General features: G+C 46.9%; 3 pseudogenes; 2 read left to right on the top strand and 1 right to left on the bottom strand.

Annotated features, from left to right (window-relative positions):
• Positions 1–8,049: 8,049 nt before the first annotated feature.
• LOC139014412 (polyadenylate-binding protein 2 pseudogene) lies at positions 8,050–8,704 on the bottom strand (annotated as a pseudogene).
• Positions 8,705–9,952: 1,248 nt separating this feature from the next.
• On the top strand, positions 9,953–11,034 carry LOC139014340 (CBY1-interacting BAR domain-containing protein 1 pseudogene; annotated as a pseudogene).
• A 2,373-nt stretch (positions 11,035–13,407) lies between these two features.
• LOC139014341 (ninjurin-1 pseudogene) lies at positions 13,408–16,491 on the top strand (annotated as a pseudogene).
• Positions 16,492–18,363: the final 1,872 nt, after the last annotated feature.

Here is an 18,363-nt window from a genome sequence, read left to right on the forward strand (position 1 = left end):
TGGACATTTTTGAAGAGTCCAGGTTAGTTTTTAGTAGAAAGTCTCTTTTGATTTGTGTTTTTCAAAATGTGAATTGGCATCACCCTTTAAAAGTCTGACACTTATCCTAAAATCTGAAGGTTTGCTGCTGGTGAGAAGCCCAGAGGGCCTGGCTGGATCAGAGGGGTGACCACATGAGACAGAGCCCAGCTGCCTCTGCAGCCACTTTTCTTCCCCAGCTCCTCTATGCCCATGTCCGGTACTTGCAAACCCTGCTATAAAGGAATGGTATTTGGTTTGTGAACACTTGTGTGGAGACCTGGAGGTCTGCGAGGTCCCTGTCCTCCTATAGGAGGGCATCCTGACCTCAAGGAGGCTGGAGAGTCGGCTGGAGGAGGAGCTGCACCAGGTCCAGCCACAGAGTTTGCAGGGCCCAGTGCAAAGGGAAAGTGTGGGGTTCCTGCTTTATGAGCTGTCAGGAGCCACCAGCACACCGGCCACTGGGGATGCATGAGTCTCCCTGCAACCAGCTTCATCACTGGGCCACCAGCGTCCTGACTCCTCCTCTGCTGCCAGAGGGGCATGTCAGTGACTCACTTGAATTAGACTTTTGAATATTCAACCTTTTGCTTAAGTTCACTGACATTATATGTGGGTAAATGCTATATTAGAACTCGGCACTGACTATGTTAAGCTGTTATTTTCAAAGTTTTATTTCATGTGTGGAGACGCACATGCTGTGACATACACATGCAGTCTTCCAAGTAGGAAGGGAAGTTATTTCCTTCTCTAAGATCTCTGCATTGTCCCACCTGTTCACAATAAGCGTGCACTCCTTCTGAAATTGTTAGACATTTTTAGAAAAATAAAACATTACTTAATATAACAATAAAATAGTATATATATGACCATTTGTATTAAAAACTAAATTCATATTTAATATTTGTGTATGTGTGTGTGTACTGTGTGTGTCTGCTTAGAAAAACCTCTGTAGCCTGGCCGGCCTGGCTCTGTGGTTGAACATCAACCTATCAACCAGGAGGTCACAGTTTGATTCCAGGTCAGGGCACAGGCCTGAGTTGCAGGCTCGGTCCCCAGTAAGGGGCATGCAGGAGGCAGCTGATCAATGATACTCTCTCATAGTTGATGTTTCTAACTCTCTCTCTCTCTCCCTTTATCTCTGAAATCAATAAAAATACATTTTTTTTAAATTTTAAAAAAGAAAAACCTCTGTAATTATGTACATTTCAGTGGGAACAGACTCCCTAGTTTTTCTTCTTCATGTTCTCCTGTATTGTCTGATACAGTTTGGGGTGTGTTTACAATAGGCACGTATTTTAGTTTTAACTTAGTTATATGGGGGACACTTGGCAATGCCTGGAGACAGCTTTGGTTGCCCCTACTTGGGGGAGGGGGTGCGCTACTGGCACCTCATGGGCAGAGGCCAGCGATGATGTTAAACACCCTACAGCGCAGGGGACACCCCATAGCAAGGAGTCTCTGGATCAAGGAGTCAATGGGCTGAGGCTGAGAGCCTCTAGTTACAATCAGAAAACAATGAAGCTGTTTCCATTTTGAAGTCCCACAGCTGCTCTTCACTGGGAAAATTTTGCCCCCACTAGCTCATCTCACCTTTGCAATACTATGAGCTAAAAGCCACCCTCTTTTTACAGATGAAGAAACTGAGGCACAGCAAATTATATGCTTTGTCCCAAGCCGGCTATCGTGACCCTTAGGAAGTCTGCCCAGCTAAGGGGCCTCTAGAATTCCTGCAGACCCAGCCTGGAGGCATCACAGGACTCTCTGGTGTCCTTACTTGCTTGTAAAGAACAAGACTTTGAAGTTGACTTTCAGGTGAAGCATTAACCCCACCCAACCCCATTCACAAATATTCCCCCAGTTCCATCCCTACATCCGCCTGGGCCAGGGAAGCTGCCAGTGGCCACCTGTGACTTCTTTGGGGCTTAAGTCTCTTAAAGATAAAAAGTATCTGTTGCCTCAGTTCTTGTGAAATTTACTAATGATATTTTTTTTCTTCTTCACTCTATTGTTCTTCAAAACCAGGACTAACTTACTGGCAGCAAAACTTAAACCCGGAGAAGTCCTGCCCCCCAAGAAATCCAGTTCTACGCCTCCCACACCCACCCCAGCTCTCCCTCTCAACTGGTCTTGTAAAACACCACTGCGGGTTTTAGCAAGGAATTCTGCAGGTTGGGTTTCTTTGCAATGACACCCCCACCCCAGCCCATCCAGGACAAGCTACACAGAGTTCCCCTACAGACATGACAGTTCTCCCGAGGGGCAGGGTGAAGCCGAGTTTCTCTGTGCATCGCCTTTTCAGGGCAACTGCTGGCTCCAAGGGTCTGCTTTGCACAAAGCCCACCTGACTGGCAGTGGTAAACAGTGGCCTGGGGAGTTTTAGGAACAATAAAGGAGGGAAGACAGGATGAGACTCGAGTGTCTCTGAGCTCAATGTGGAAATAATCATTTCTAAGAAAAACAAATTAAAAATTAAAGGAGCTTCCTGCTGCATGATTTAAGATCTGGTTTGACTGGAATTACATCAAAAGGCATAAAATATAAACATTTCACAAAGTGTCTCTCCCGTCTCCATCCCACCCACCCTCACTACACACACACACACACACACACACACACGCACACACATGCACACACACACAGGGCCAGAGATTGATTAATTGTCAACAACACTGAAAGAGAACTTCAAAATCACGTGGGCCAAGCCCCTCATTGAAGTAATAGGGGAACAGTCCAGGGTGGGGTGGTCACAGGTGGGCTAGGGACTTGCCCCGAAAGGTACAGCTGGTTATGGGCAGGGATGAGGACTGACACAGGAGCTCAGTGCTGGGAACATGGTCGGCACTTGGTCATCACCAACTTCTTCCCTCCTCCGACAGCCCCAAGAAACAGATACCTCACCCTGTGACACCCATGAGGAAAGTGAGACACAAAGAGGCCAAACAACCAAGTGAAGACACACACGGGAACTGGGAACCCTGCTCTTTCTTGCTATGCTCACTGAGGGAGACAGAATGATGGCTCCCAAGGATGTCCATGCCCTAAGGCCCCAAAATCTGTATGTCACCAAACAGCAAAAGGGACTCCGCAGCTATGATTAAGTTAAGGGTCTTGAGCTGTAGATTTTCCTGGATTATCCAGGCAGACTCAATGTAACCACAAGGGTCTTTATCAGAGGGAGCGAGGCAAGAGGGTTGGGGCAGAGAGAGAGATTTGAAAATGCTACAGTGCTGGCTTTGAAGAACGAATAAAGGGCCCCAAGGCAAGGAATGCAGAAATATGCTGGTAAGAGACTGGCCCCTAGAACCTCCAGATACATCTTATCCCCATTACAGAGATGAGAAAAATCAAGACACAAAGATGTTAAAAGGGTAAGTGCATGGGAAAGAGCACAGCTGGCCCTAATCATCTGGAGCTGCCTCCTATACACTCCCCACTGGGATCCAGTCCGAAACCAGGGCATGTGCCCTGACTGGGAATCAATCCGCAACCTCCTGGTTCACAGGTCCATGCTCAAACACTGACACTCTTGAACCTTGCTCCTCAGAGCATGACCCACCTATCTACCGCACTGCAACACCTGGGAGCCGGTCAGCAATACAGGCTCCAGGATGCCGCCCAGACCTACTGAGCCAGGCCCATGATTTCCACAAGGTTCCCCACTTGGCATACCATGGGTGTCCTGCTGATTCTCAGGCTCTTTGCCGCCTCCAAACCTGAATAGTTTCAGTTGGTGGGTGGAGTCGGGACATATTAAAATCACAAAAGGGCATCTTTAAAACTATCTGCAAGGGAGGTTTTGTAAGTGCATGGTTGTCCCTGCTTCCATCAGCATGCTGGTTATAATCAGACTCTTTATCTGTTTTTACAGCTATCCCTGGGCCAACAGAATCCCACCCCACCTCTACACCCCAAAATCCCCACTCACAACTTCTTTTGTCCATTTCAAACACACATTCCCCTCCCAGAGTGCAGGTGGGGATCAAAGAAAAGGCTGCCTTGGTCAGGGATTTACCCAAAAAACACAGTCCAGGGTCTGCTCAGAGCTAAAACTACATAGAGGCGAAAAACTCAACAACCAAAATGGCCATCAATAGGAGTTCAGTGAAAACTTGTTAAAAATCCATATGAGCAAGTGTGATGTAGCCACTATGCATGACACTGAGGATTATATATAGTAATGTCCTATGTGCTGGTAGGTTAGCAAGCAGCAGAGCAAGTATAGCTCCTTTTTTCTTTTTTTTTTAAATTTTTGTTAATCCTCATCCGAGGATATTTTTCCATTGGTTTTTAGGAAGAGTGGAAGAGAGAGGGAAAGACAGAGAGAAATATCAATGTGAGAGAAACACATCGATTGGTTGCCTCTTGCACACCCCTGACCAGGGCCTGGGCTGGGGAGGAGCCTGCAACCAAGGGACATGCCCTTGGCTGGAATCAAACCAGGGACCCTTTGGTCTGCAGGCTGACGCTCTATCCATTGAGCCAAACCGGCTAGGGCAAGTATGGCTCCATTTTTGTAAAACAAGTATATACGTGTAATTTAAAGTGTTGAGCTAATAATGGCTTCCCTTTGACTGCACCCTTATTACAATAAGTAATTCATATACACATATATATTTAATCTCACCACATTGCTATCATTATTATCTCCACAGATCAGGAAGCAGGCTTTGCAATAGCAACTATTTTGCCCAAAGTCACCAAAACAGATGAGCACTTCTATTTGTGTGTTATCTAAAAAGTAAAAAATAAATTTGGACTTCCTAATATTTTAAGTTTTAAAACTGCCACATGAAATCATAGGTGTTTGGCTGTTGTGACCTACAAAAATGGCAATTGCATATGGTTTGACTTAATACATGTATGTAATTTATGAATAATTTATAACTTACAAGTAAATAATACAATTATAAATGAAAATATCATGGATTGTTAAATTGTGCACATATACTGGGGCAAATGGTCAAAAACACTGCCCGGTGGACTGCACACTAAAGCAAGTTCAGCTCAGTGTGCTGGGTCTCTGGGAGGGTTGGGGAGGGGGTGGAAGTTCCTCTGACTAGCTCTATTTCTGAGCCATTAAGATCCAAAATGTTAGGTAAGGAGTCGGAATGGCCTGAAGAGTTAACAGCGGTATTTGGGAGACCTCGGCTTTGTAAATCCAATTTCCCTTGAATCTGCTAAAGGACGCCCATCATCACAGTAGTAGCAGCTGCAACCTTCGTAGGGCCAGCCATGAAGCAGGAGCTGTGCTGAGCGTGTGTTCTTGGAATCGCCCGTGACCATAGCTCATATGTGCCCTGTGCTATAAATGAGAACTAAGGGTGAGGGCCCCAGGGTGACATGGTGGGAACTGACTATTGCACACACTGCTGGCCGTCGCCTCTTCCAGACTGCGTGCAAAGGAGACTCGTCCATTCTGAACTCATGACGCAGCTCGGCCCAGATGCTCTGCCACCGGCACAGCCATTTCCAGGCAGCTCAGGCCATTTGGGCCCAAAATACTGAGACTCCGACAAGCCCAGTCAAGCCCAGCCCCAAATAAAATCCTCATCGCGCTTACAGGAACCCAGGTTCCAAAAAACTCCTGTAAAAAATCCTACCTCGGCACCGCAAGTTACCCTTCCGATGTCCATTCACAGAGGTGGGAAGGTCTCTGCAGGAAAGCTCATCACAAAATCTTCGATAGTAACAAATGGAAGAAAACCACCAAACACCGTTGAATAAATTATGATTCCAACATGCAAGTTTTTAAAGGATGAGCTAGAACTTACTGTTCTTGTTTGGGCCTTCCAGAGAATACACCACTGACCCCTGACCACGCTGGTCTGAACCACGCTGGCCCACTCACACGTGGGGCCCTTTGTATCCTCCAGTTTCACATCCACAGATTCACTCAACCCAGGAGGGTCGAAAAACAGTATTTTCCCAGTCCCAACTGCAAATTTGCAACTGAAAATGCTGTTTTCTCTACTGGCAGGTATAAAGTCAGAAGTTATATGTGGATTTTTTAAATCCTCACCCAATGACATGTTTATTGATTTTAGAGAGAGAAAGGAAGAAAAAGAAACATCAATCGGCTGCCTTTCCATAAGCACTCCAAGTGCCCCAACCTAGGTATATGCCCTGACTAGAATCAAACCCACAACCTATTGGTATATGGGACAATGCTCCAGCCAACTGAGCCACACTCAACAGCGCTATATGCGGGTTTTTGACTGCTTGGCCACCTGTGCCCCTAACCCTGGCATTGTTCATGTCGACTGTCCTATAATGTATGGGGAGCTGGCTGGGGAAGACCTGAGGCAGGAAGTGCAGAACATCAGTCTAGGATTGAAGGTATGACCTTGGGAGCCAGAATATCTGAGTTTGAATTCCAGTTTGGCTGCTCTCTGGACCTTGGGCTATTTGCTTAAACTCTCTGCACCTCAATTTCCTTATCTGTAAAATGTCATGTGTAAAGGACTTAGAGTCTGCGTGAGGCATGAGGACTATAGAGGTGTTAGATGGTATTATTATAAAGCAAGAGCTCCTCTGTGTTTTTATATATTGCTAGAAGTCGTGCACTGGGGGGCAGGGGGGTCCCTCAGACCAGCCTGCACCCTCTCCAATCTGGAACCCTTTGGGGGTTGTCCAACTGCCAGTTTAGGCCCGATCCCTGTGGTAGGATCGGGCCTAAACCAGTAGTCGAACATCCCTCTCACAATCCGGGACTACTGGCTCCCAATCACTCGCCTGCCTGCCTGCCTGCCTGCCTGATTGCCCCTAACCACTTCTGCCTGCCAGCCTGATCACCCCCTAACCACTCCCCTGCCAGCCTGATCGATGCCTAACTGCTCCCCTGCCAGCCCGACTGCCCCCAACTGCCTTCCCCTGCCAGACCGATCGCCCCCAACTGCCCTCCCTTGCAGGCCTAGTTGCCCCCAACCACCTTCCCCTGCAGGCCTGGTCACCCCTAACTGCCCTCCCCTGCCAACCTAGTCATCCCCAAATGCCCTCCCTTGCAGGCCTGGTCCCCTCCAACTGCCCTCCCTTGCAGGCCTAGTTGCCCCCAACCACCTTCCCCTGCAGGCCTGGTCACCCCTAACTGCCCTCCCCTGCCAACCTAGTCATCCCCAAATGCCCTCTCTTGCAGGCCTGGTCCCCCCCCAACTGCCCTCCCTTGCAGGCCTGGTTGCCCCTAACTGCCCTCCCCTGCTGGCCCGGGCATCCCTAACTGCCCTCCCCTGCAAGCCTGGTGGCCCCCAACTGCCCTCCCCTTCTAGCCATCTTTGGCAGCCATCTTTGACCACATGGGGGTGGCCATTTGTGCAAGGGCATGATGGTCAATTTGCATATTACCTCTTTATTAGATAAGGATCATCCTGTGAACTGCTTTTCTAATCTTTTTTTAGGAATTTAGTAATAGCTTCAATAGGAAAGCTACCATACACATTATATTAATGTTTTATACACAGGCTGTAGGATGGGTGTGGAAAAGCAAGGCCTGGAGTACAGTGTGGCTCTGACCTGGCCCCACACTTCCTGGCTGTGTGTCTCTGTGCAGGTCTGTCTTCTCTGGGAGTTGCAGCTTCCTCATGTGTAAAATGTTGATAATCGTGGTGCCAGCAACTCCCACACCACATCAGCCACACCAACCTCTTCAGCACAGTGCCTGGTGCACTGATGGTCTAAAAAATTTGAAATGTCATCACTGCATCATACATTATCTGAAACTTTGTCATGTCAATTATCCTTCTAATGGTCTTTTTCCTTATCTATAGAATCACGTTTTCTTTTTTTTTTTTTTTTTTTTTTTTTTTTTTTTAAATATATTTTTATTGATTTTTTACAGAGAGGAAGGGAGAGGGATAGAGAGTTAGAAACATCAATGAGAGAGAGACATTGATCAGCTGCCTCCTGCACACCCCCCACTGGGGATGTGCCCACAACCAAGGTACATGCCCTTGACCGGAATCAAACCTGGGACCCTTCAGTCCTCAGGCCGACGCTCTATCCACTGAGCCAAACCAGTTAGGGCCACACTTTTTTTTAGTAAGGGGAATACCATGAAGTCGCTCTAGCCCGGCCCCTGTAGACACGACCCCAACCCCGGGGCCTGCTGTTAAAACCACTATAGAATCGAGCTCCGGAACTGTTGCAGTTGCTGGTCCGGGAACTGTTGTAGTTGCTGGTCCGGGAACTGTTGTAGTTGCTGGTCCTGGCACGGTATCGGGCTCGTGGGAAACCCCGGTCTGTTGTGCTGATCCCTGGTCTGTTGGTTCGTTTTGGGATTACCTTGATTTGTCTTCCTCTAAATAGGGATTCATCTAAGGCCAGGGAAGTCGTCACTGACCCTTTGTCTGAGAACTCTATATATGCAAACCCTTTGGGATGGCCACTAAATTTGTCACAGAGTATGGTAACACGGTTGACTGAACCACAGCCATAAAAGTGTGCTTCCAGCTCTTCTGCTGTTGCACCATAGTCCACATTGCCAACATAGATGGAACGGGCATCAGCCTCCATCTTCTCTTCGATAGACATGATCACTCGGCCAGCATTGCCTGGAGGTGGACTCATATTCATCTGCTTCTCTACCTCGTTCTGTAGCTCTTTTAGCTTCTCAGCTTCTTCCTCCATCTCCCTGACCCGAGCTTTAATCTCTTTCAGCTCCGGGTCTTCAATGGCACCGTCCCCTGGGTCCCCCTCGACCAGTCCCGGCTCCTGCTCCTCCTCCTGGCTGCCTGGGACTCCCGAGCCAGGCTCAGGGCCTGGGGTGCCCAGTGGGGCACGGGGCCAGGGTGGCTCCTCTTCAGGCTCAGGCTCTGACTCAGACTCCAGCAGCAGCTCCTCAGTCTCCAGTTCCTCAGACTCCAGGCCATTCCTGTAGTCCTCTGCGCCCCCGGAGGCCCTCCTCCCGGCCTCCCCACCAGGCCCGGGCACAAGATGGCGCTGCCCCAGCCCATAGCCCCTACTGCCAGCAGCCCCCACTGCCCCCACCACCTCTGCCGCCATTTCTGCTCAGACTGTGGCCTGCTGACCAGCAATTGTTCAGGCACCAGATGTTGGGGTCCAACCCCAGCAGGTTCAGGGGTTCCCAAAGGTGTGGACAGAGTGGGCAAAGAAGGAATGACACGGAGACAGCGTTCAGTTGATCAGCAGCCTAGCCAGGATCTCTAGCCAGGATCTCCAGCCAAGTTCTGGTCCGTTTTCTTGAGATCTTTAGAATCCTGGTTCTGCCACTTAAAAGCTGTGTGACCTTGGAATGGTTACTAAACTCCGTGAGGCTCAGTGTGCCTATGTGTAAAATGGGAATATGATGGTTATCTATCCCTAGGATGGTTGGAAGGACTAAGTGGTGTTGAGTACAATGCATGAAACATAATGCATGTTCAATAAATGGAGAGCATTATTACTATTGCTAATCTTCATGAACGCCATGTAGTGGACCCATTATAATGGGTCCCATTTATAGAGCCTGAGAAAGCTGAGATCACAGGTTAAATACCTGCCTTAGATCACACGGGTAACAAGCAGGGAATGTCTTATTAACCGCTACTGTTTCCTGTGTATTTGTCATGTTTTCCCATCTGCTGTCCTGGGAACTCTGGTGTTGGCACCTGGTGGCTATGAAGTAGCTCAGTTCATCAGAGTTCAGGATGGATGCAACTCCTTCTAAGCCTGACAAGCCCGAGTTTGAATCCTGGCTATGCCAAGCTGAAAACTCCCACTGGAATGTAAGTTCCATGCAGGCCTGGACTTTGTCTTCTTCCTAGTTCTCCCCCCCAGGAATCACCTGGTCTCCCCAAGAATCACCGTGTTTGGATGCTAAATCAGTACATATAAAAAGAACTGGGGGCGAGCTCTCAGGCTCCAGCAGCGACCTCTGCCCCAGTGCATGCCCCAGGCCATCAGAGCCTCGTTGTTGGGCCCCAGTGGCATAGGAGGCAAAATGTCGAGGTGCAGCTTGGAAAGCTGGGATGCTCAAACCAGACACCTGCAACATGCTGTCACAAATGTGGAGAAGCATTTTGGAGAGCTGTGCCAAGTATTTGCTACTTATGTGCAGAAAACTCCCAGAGTGCGAGACAAAGCAGACCTCCTGGTGAATGAAAAAAAAAGTGTATGCCTCTACAGAGACCCCAAACTTAAAGCAGGGCCTGAAAAGCTTTGCTGATGAGTTTGCCAAACTTCAGGATTACCAACAAGCAGCAGGTGAAAGACCTGAAGCCAAAGTAGTTGAACCATTGAAAGCTTATGGCCCTGACTGGGTCACTCAGTAGGTTAGAGTGTCGTCTCCATACACCAAGGTTGTAGGTTCTATCTCTGGTCAGGGCATATGCAAGAATCACACAATGAATGCATAAATAAATGGAACAACAAATTGATGTTTCTCTCTCCCCTCCCTCCCTTCCTCTTTGTCTGTCTAAAATCAATAAACTTTAAAAAAATAAAATAAAAAAGAAAGCTTATGGAACCATTGTAAAAATGAAGGAAGATGAACTCAAAGAAACATTAACAGCCAGGAATCAAGAAGCCAAATAGTTAATTTAGAAAAACATGTCAGCGAAACCCATCTGACCGCCTGTTATTTCACAGGCAGAAACCATACTACAGAGAGCTACCTGGGGTGCTACCCGAACAACTTGTCATCTGGAGGAAACTACTGACAATTCTGAAAAGAAAAAAAGAAAGACTATAAAGGCTCTATTTTCAGAATGTATCACTACTGAAATGTTATTTCATGGTAAACCTTTAGAGGCCTACACTGCTGCCTACCAAAATATACAAAAGCTTGATTGGAGAAGATGACTTAGAGGTTTTCTGAAATCTCCGTACCCACCAGATAAGTCATCTAGTTTAGATATTGCAAGAACGAATTCAAAGTGGCCCCTTCAGAGATCACTGTCAGCTAAATGTGTACCTGGAACAGGACAAGTACCCACCTGTCAACTTAGAAAGGATCAACAAGCAGAAGGTGATGATGAAAAGGATGAAGACTTAGATGTAAGAGAAGAAGAAGTTAATTTATGAAGATTCACATTTCCACTTTCACCTTAAATGACTTGGAATTCAGAATGACTAAATTGTAAAACTTTATACTGGTTTGATACAATAAACCTCACAATGAAACCCTAATGGAAATGGAAAATAATTAAAGGGACTTTATGCTAACAAAAACGAAAGCTTTAAAAAACATTACACACCAATCATTTCAACATCCTGTCTAGTAGTATGTGATCTTTTTGTATAGGTTCCATTATTTAAAAAAAACCAAACACTACATTTTAAAAATCTTTCATATCAATGTACTATATATACCTAGTTGAGGTTGCAATAGTAAATAGATGACAAAAAATAAATAAAATATTTAACAATTCCACTGGCTCCTTTTGGGTTAAGACACCATACTTTCATTACCAGAAATGGGTCCTTAGTCATTCTGATTAAATACAAATCCTATTCCATAAAGCCTCAATCAAAAAAAGTCCTTTTGCCCTAACGGTTTGGCTCAGTGAATAGATAGTCAGCCTGCAGACTCAAGGGTCCCAGGTTCGATTCCGGTCAAGGGCATGTACCTTGGTTGCGAGCACATCCCCAGTGGGGAGTGTGCAGGAGGTAGCTGATCGATGTTTTTCTCTCATCGATGTTTCTGGCTCTCTGTCCCTCTCCCTTCCTCTCTGTAAAAAATCAATAAAATATATATATATTTTTTAAAAAGTTCTTTTTTCCTTTTCTTTATTTTATTACAACCTGAAGTTTCATCATTTAATACATAAATTTACTTCTCACCCGAGTATAATCACTCTTGATTAAAAGTAATGGGGACCTAGGACATCAGTGTTTTACAACTATACACAAAGCATGTACTTTCACTTTAAAAAGAAAGCCACGTTCAGCACAATTCCGGCTTTAAACAAAACTGCAGTTACACTCAAGTTGTGATACTACAACTCCTGGAAAGCTGTCACTTGGTGGAACGGTGCCTAAGAAAACATCATGATTAAAAATGCTATGAAAATTGTACCAAATTCCCACCTAATTTAAAGGAGTAATTTAAAGTCAGGCTTGTTCCTGAACATGGAAAGCAGTTTAATCTGAGCCTTTCTGTATGCCTGATGCTTTTGTTTCTTTGGATGGGGAACTGTACTTTATCTCATGGATCCCAGTCAGGCACATAAAATTATGAAATTTATAGAATCATTTGGGAAAACTACAAAAACTACAAAAAGCAGTTATTCATATCAGACAAATAAAGACTTTCTAAAAAGCTAAGTAAATAACAGTAAAATAAAAAGAACTGGGTGTGGTCAGATTTGCTCTTGAAAATCCCATCAATCATGCGCAGAATACTGTAAGCAGGGTTTGTGTATACAAGCCCAGGGGATAAGGCAGGCGAGGGTGGGGCTGAAAGGATTCCCCTCACTGTGGATGAGGTGTGGACAGGTGGGAATGGAGGGTGTATACACATACATATGCAAAGTATGCGACCAGGCATTCCTTTCCCTTTGGAGGAAACAGTTAATTCGCTGAAGTTGAGCACACGTGATGAGATTCTCCTCCAGTTTCAAATGCTGGAGCAAATATGAAGATAAGGGAGCGGAGGCAGCCACAGCACCGGACAGAGATCATTTTCTATGAGCCTCTTTCTAAAACTGCCTGGGCCCTGTGAACACTTGGAGTGCGGGAAACATGTAAACTCGGGCCGATTGTAACTGCGTATTACCAAATATTTGTTTGTTTGCCGTTCACAAAGATACCTACCTGCGTATGCGAACCGTTTCATACCCATACTTCGAACCCATACTTCAAAAGATATAGGCATTTTAAACTAACTCTGATTTTGCGCGGGAAACCTAAATAATTGCCCGCGCCATCTTATATTTTGGCGGGAAATTCACCCGACACCGTAGTGTGAAAATCTGCACCCAACATTTCTCTCCTGAGAGGCTCACATTGCTCCAGCTCTCCAGTGCCAAAAGGTTCGGTCTCGGGTCTGGACTTGGGTTCAACACTGGCTGGAAAGACCATAGGCCCTTCGCTGGATGGAACAGAATGCTCTGAGCTGAGCAACCTGAGGAGCAGAGGATGAGAGTGTCAGATGGGCCATGGCACATGTGGGCCAGGAAGACCTCCTAAATGACTCAGTAGATAACAGTGAGGCCTGGGGCTCTGTGGCAACAAGCATACCCATTGCCCACAGCAATCCAGCTGACATGCCATGCAGGGGAGCTGGCCAGGCAAGGTCCACCTTGCTCAAGGGGTTGCCCATTTCTCCTGACTTGAGACCATTTCAGAAGCCTGGTGCCACTGCACCTCTTAGTTACTGCCCTGCCTTGGATTTGGGTGGCCAATGAATGATCGTTTTTGCTTAAGTCATTTTGAGCTGGATTGCAGTCACTTACCATGGCTGTCTTTCACAAGAGTGCTGGTGTGTAGACAGCGTGCAGAGTATTATCATGTGAAGCTGTGATGTGCACACATGCATCCTGTCCACACTCCAGCCTGAAGGACGTGCTTAGCTACCCAGGTGCTTCCTAGGCACCTTGAGAAGCAAATGGCCATGAGCAAGCACCATGTTCCTGACAGGCTGTTCAACCACCCAGCAATGCGCAGTATTTTCTTTCATAAACACACTCATGAAATAGTGTCATCCATCATTCATCTAGCTTGCCTCTTCCTAGTACTCACAGTGCCTTTTTTAAGGCAAGTAATATTTGGCAGCTTTAACAATGAAAAGAAAAAAGGTTGGCTGCCATAGTGAAAAATATAAATGTGTTCACGGGCTTAGTTATAATGTGTTCACAAGAAAACTCAGGGGTCCCCAGTCATCTGAGTCACTCTTTTTTCTCCCATAAGTTCATAATACTTGGAAAACAAAATTTAAGAGAAATCTACTTCTTTGGATAAGCCATTCAAATATGAATTGTATCACCTGGAAAAGAAGCCAAACCTCATTCCAGATTTCATTCTGGAGGGCACAGTGTTTCGGACAGAACGCTCACTTCCCTTGAGGAAACCCCATATTTTCAAAGAGTTTTAAAAAACAACGAAGAAACTCTGCTCCCAATGCATTCAAATTGATATGACATTCCACTTCCTCTTGCATCAGATTCAGGCAGAGAATGATATCATGGGTACTTTATAAGTCACTGACAGCAACAGCGTAAGAAAAGAGTTGACAAGAAGTCAGAAGGGAAGAAAGGGAACTTTAACAGGTAAAGTGGAGATACCTGGCAAACACGACCTCTGTCAACATCTACAGTGATAAGTCACGCTCACAGCATGTACCCTTGACATGATGTGATGAGAAGGCTTATCACCTTGGGGTCTTCCCCTCCCAAGCCCTTGACCACAGTCTACTTGTGAGAATAACATCAGATCAATCTCAAATGAGGGACACTCTATCTCTTCCAAATTGTCAAGGTCATTAGAATCAAAGAAAGTCTGAGAAACTCAGAGCCAAAAGGAGCCTAGGGAGACATGATGTCTAAATGTAATGGGTGACTTGGGTGGGATACTGGACCAGAAAAAGGACATTGGGGAAAAACTAAGCAAATCTATATAAAGTATGGACTTCAGTAAATAACAAGGAATCAACAGTGGTTCATTAATCATAACTAGACAATATTAACACGTTAACAGGAGAAACTGGGTGTGCAATATATGGAAACTCTCTGTACTTTATTCTCAATTTTTCTGGAAATTTAAAACTAGTCTAGAATTTAAAGTTGGACTTAGGGTGGCCCCTCACCTAAGCTGGCCCAATCGGACTCTCTCTCCTGAGAACTGGAGGGGAGCACAGGCTCCCAGTGACTCTGAGAGGCTAGGGAACTGCCTGCAGTAGCCTTGTCCTGCACTGAGCAGAGAAAAGGAAGCATCCAATGTAGAGAGACCTAAGTCAACCCGCAGCCAGCCAGCCGTCATGCAGAGGGGCTTCCATGCTGATTCTGAGTGGATTCCAGTTTCCCTGTCACACACTCACAAAGTCAGGCCTCACTGCTTGCTCTGCACTCCCATCCCCAACCCCATCCTTCATTCTTTAAAAAATATTTTTTTTCTTAAGCTAGTTTGAGAGGGTGTCTGTTATTTGCCACCAACATATCCCTAACTAAGCCCATGTTCATTGTTTAATGTTTGGGAAGGAGTGGAAACCATAAAGGTAAGTATAAGCATTTGCTTGCATCTATGGACATCTATCACCTGTGTTGTTTCTGTGCCCAACAGCAGTGTCATTTTTGCCTGCTCAATATCCATTTTGCTTGCAGTTTCTACAGTGATAGGATGTGAGTCTGAAGTTGATGGTGGCATTTCACCCGCTGAAGGGAATAAGTCAAGAAGGGAAAGCAAAATTGAGAACTAGAGAAAGATTGCTGATGGCACCTTTGAGCTCCTGGATCCAGCTGAAGCCACAAGCCAATATGAGCCAATAAATTCCCTCTTTTCCTGAGGCAATTTGCATAGGGTTTCTGTTCACCTGCAACAGAGTAAATTTCGGGAAGCTTCTTGGGCCAGAAACTTGTGCTCAAGAATCATAAAACAAGCTCACTGCATGGGAGAGCATATTTGCCAATGTTACATCCGATAAGGGTTTAATCTCCATAATTTACAGGGAACTCGTACAACTGAACAAAAGGAATACAAATAATCCACTCAAAAAATGGACAAAGGATCTAAATAGACACTTTTCAGAAGTGGACATACAGAAGGCCAGGAGACATGCTCAAAGCCACTAATATCCGAGAAATGCAAATCAAAACAACAATGAGGTACCATCTCACACCTGTCAGAATGGCTACCATGACGAACAAATGACAAGTGCTGGCGAGGATGTGGAGAAAAGGGAACCTTTGTGCTCTGCTGGGGGTGCAGCCACTGTGGGAAACAGTATGGAGTTTCCTCAAAAAATTAAAAATGGACCCGCAACGGGGAGCGGGTGGTCTCAGACTCAGTGAGGCAGCAGCGGCCATGCGTACCATTTGTCTCCGCCCCCGAGGGCTATGAGCTTAACAGTGACCTGCAGTTGGACTTGCCCAGTGCCCCAGGTGCTCCACCGACTCACTGGGGCAGGAACAGGCCCATCAAAGTGAACCATTACACCAACAAGAAGAGTACCGCAGAGAGCATTCTGGACATCACCCTGCTGATGGCCAACACCTCGCAGCCGAAGGCAGTCATTGACCAGGGCCCCGGCTTTGGCTTCTTTGTGCCCCTGGTGGTGCTCATCTCCACCTCCCTGGTACTGCAGATCTGCGTGGGCGTGCTGCTCATCTTCCTGGTCAGGTACAACCTCAACAACCCAGCCAAGCACACCAAGTTGACTTCCTCAACAGCCTGGCCACCAGCCTCGTCTTCATCATCGTCCTGGTCAACATCTTCATCACGGCCTTTGGCGTCCAGAAGCCTGTGGTGGACCTGGCGCCCTGGCAGTGTGCTCTGATACCCAGCCTGTGCCGGCCACAGCCACACAAACCCCAGGAGCTGCCTTGACCTTGGGCCACCTGCCTATCCACTGCACCCCTGAGAACGCCAGAGCCAGGACTGGATGGGAGGATACTCGCCAGTGTGAGTCCTGCTCTATCTGTGGCTCCTCCCCCTGAAGCAGGGGCAGTGAGGCCCAGAGGAGAACTAGACCCCCAAGGAGGGCCATGGCTGGCACAGACATGCAGCAGGCCTGAGGAGGGCAGGGAGGGGCCAGGGCCAGCCTTAGTCTTGGGATATTTCCAGAAGGACAAGGAGTTGCCCCCCTCAGCTAAGCACCTCTGGAGGGCCTGGGGCCCCTGCCCTTCCTGCCCTGGGACATTGGACCAGCAGCTCCCCCCATAGCTCTGCCATGGCCGTGGGCCATGCGCCCACCTTCCACCAGCCCCACTTTTCTAAGCACAAATGACCAATAAAACAAATGCTCCTTCCAGCACAGTCTCCCTCCCGGGCCTGGCCCTGGTTCATACCTCAGGCGCCTTCTCCAAGGCTGGGAGCTTGGGCAGCTCCTTGGCACCTGGCATCTCCAGTCAAGTCCCAGACCAGGGTCTTGGGTCTCCAGTGCCCAGTGTCTTATTTTTATAGAAGAATGGGTTAAAGAGCTCCCACAGCCCAGGCCCCGAGGCCATGGCCCAGGGTCACACTGCAGGTCATCGTCTGCTCTATTGGGAGCCTCCCTGCACACGCTGTGCTGACTGTCAACAGCTTCACTGGAGCTGGCCAGTGGCTCGGTTGGTCAGAGTGCAGTCCCCATACACCAAGGTTGAGGCTGGATTCCAGTCAGGGCACAGACCCAGGTTGCAGGTTTAATCCCCAGTGGGGCCAGTATGGGAGGCAATCAATTGATGGTTCTCTCTCTTTCTCTCTCCCTTCCTCTCTCTAAAATCAATAAACATATATCCTCTGGTGAGGATTGAAAAAAATATTAAAAATGGAACTCCCATTTGACCCAGTAATCCCACTTCCAGGAATATATCCCAAGAAATCAGAAATACCAATCAGAAAGAATATATGCACCCCTATGTTCATAGCAGCACAATTCACCATAGCTAAGATGTGAAAACAGCCTAAGTGCCCATCAGCAAATGAGTGGATTAAAAACTGTGGTACATCTATACAATGGAATACTATGCTGCTCTAAAAAAGAAAGAGTTTTTACCATTTGCAACAACATGCATGGACCTGAAGAGCATTATGCTAAGTGAAATAAACCAGTTGGAGAAAGATAACTATCACATGATCTCACTCATTTGTGGAATATAATGAACAACATAAAGTGATGAACAAAAACAGATCCAGAGACACAGAAGCACCGAACAGATTGTAAAACCTCAGAGGGAAAGCAGGGGAGGGTGAGGGGAGTAAGAGATCAACCAAAGGACTTGTACCCATGCATATGAGCATGACCAATGGACACAGACACTAGGGAGGTGGGAGCATGGGCTGGGAGACAGGAGCGGGCAGGGAGAGTCAATGGGGGAAAAAGGAGACATATGTAAAACTTTCAACAATAAAGAATTTAAAAAAAAAAAAAAAGAACCATAAAACAGTGCTTCTTTTCAACACCAAGCCCAGAAAAAAGAATTTCCAGTGCTGGCTAGAAACCTCTGGCACCTGCCTCCTTTTTTCAACTTATCTGAGGAAAAAGCACACTCAGAGTGCACACTTGCAATCTGAAGATTAAGAGAGGAGCCAAGAGGAGAGATGAGGGGGAAGACAGACGTTTTCTCTGCATAAGAACAGGGACATTGTTGGCACCAGAAAGGTTGGGCCAAAAAAGGAGGACCGAGTGGACAGAGGCTTAATCGCCCGAGGTGTCAAGAGTGGGTGAGAAGGCTGGGCAGGCAGACCTGCAGCCCACAGGTGGGCACCAGGGTGGGG

Source organism: Myotis yumanensis, unplaced genomic scaffold (genome assembly GCF_028538775.1).
Source record: "Myotis yumanensis isolate MYYU_CA2020_CCGP unplaced genomic scaffold, mMyoYum1.0.hap1 SCAF_7, whole genome shotgun sequence".
Taxonomy (NCBI): domain Eukaryota; kingdom Metazoa; phylum Chordata; class Mammalia; order Chiroptera; family Vespertilionidae; genus Myotis; species Myotis yumanensis.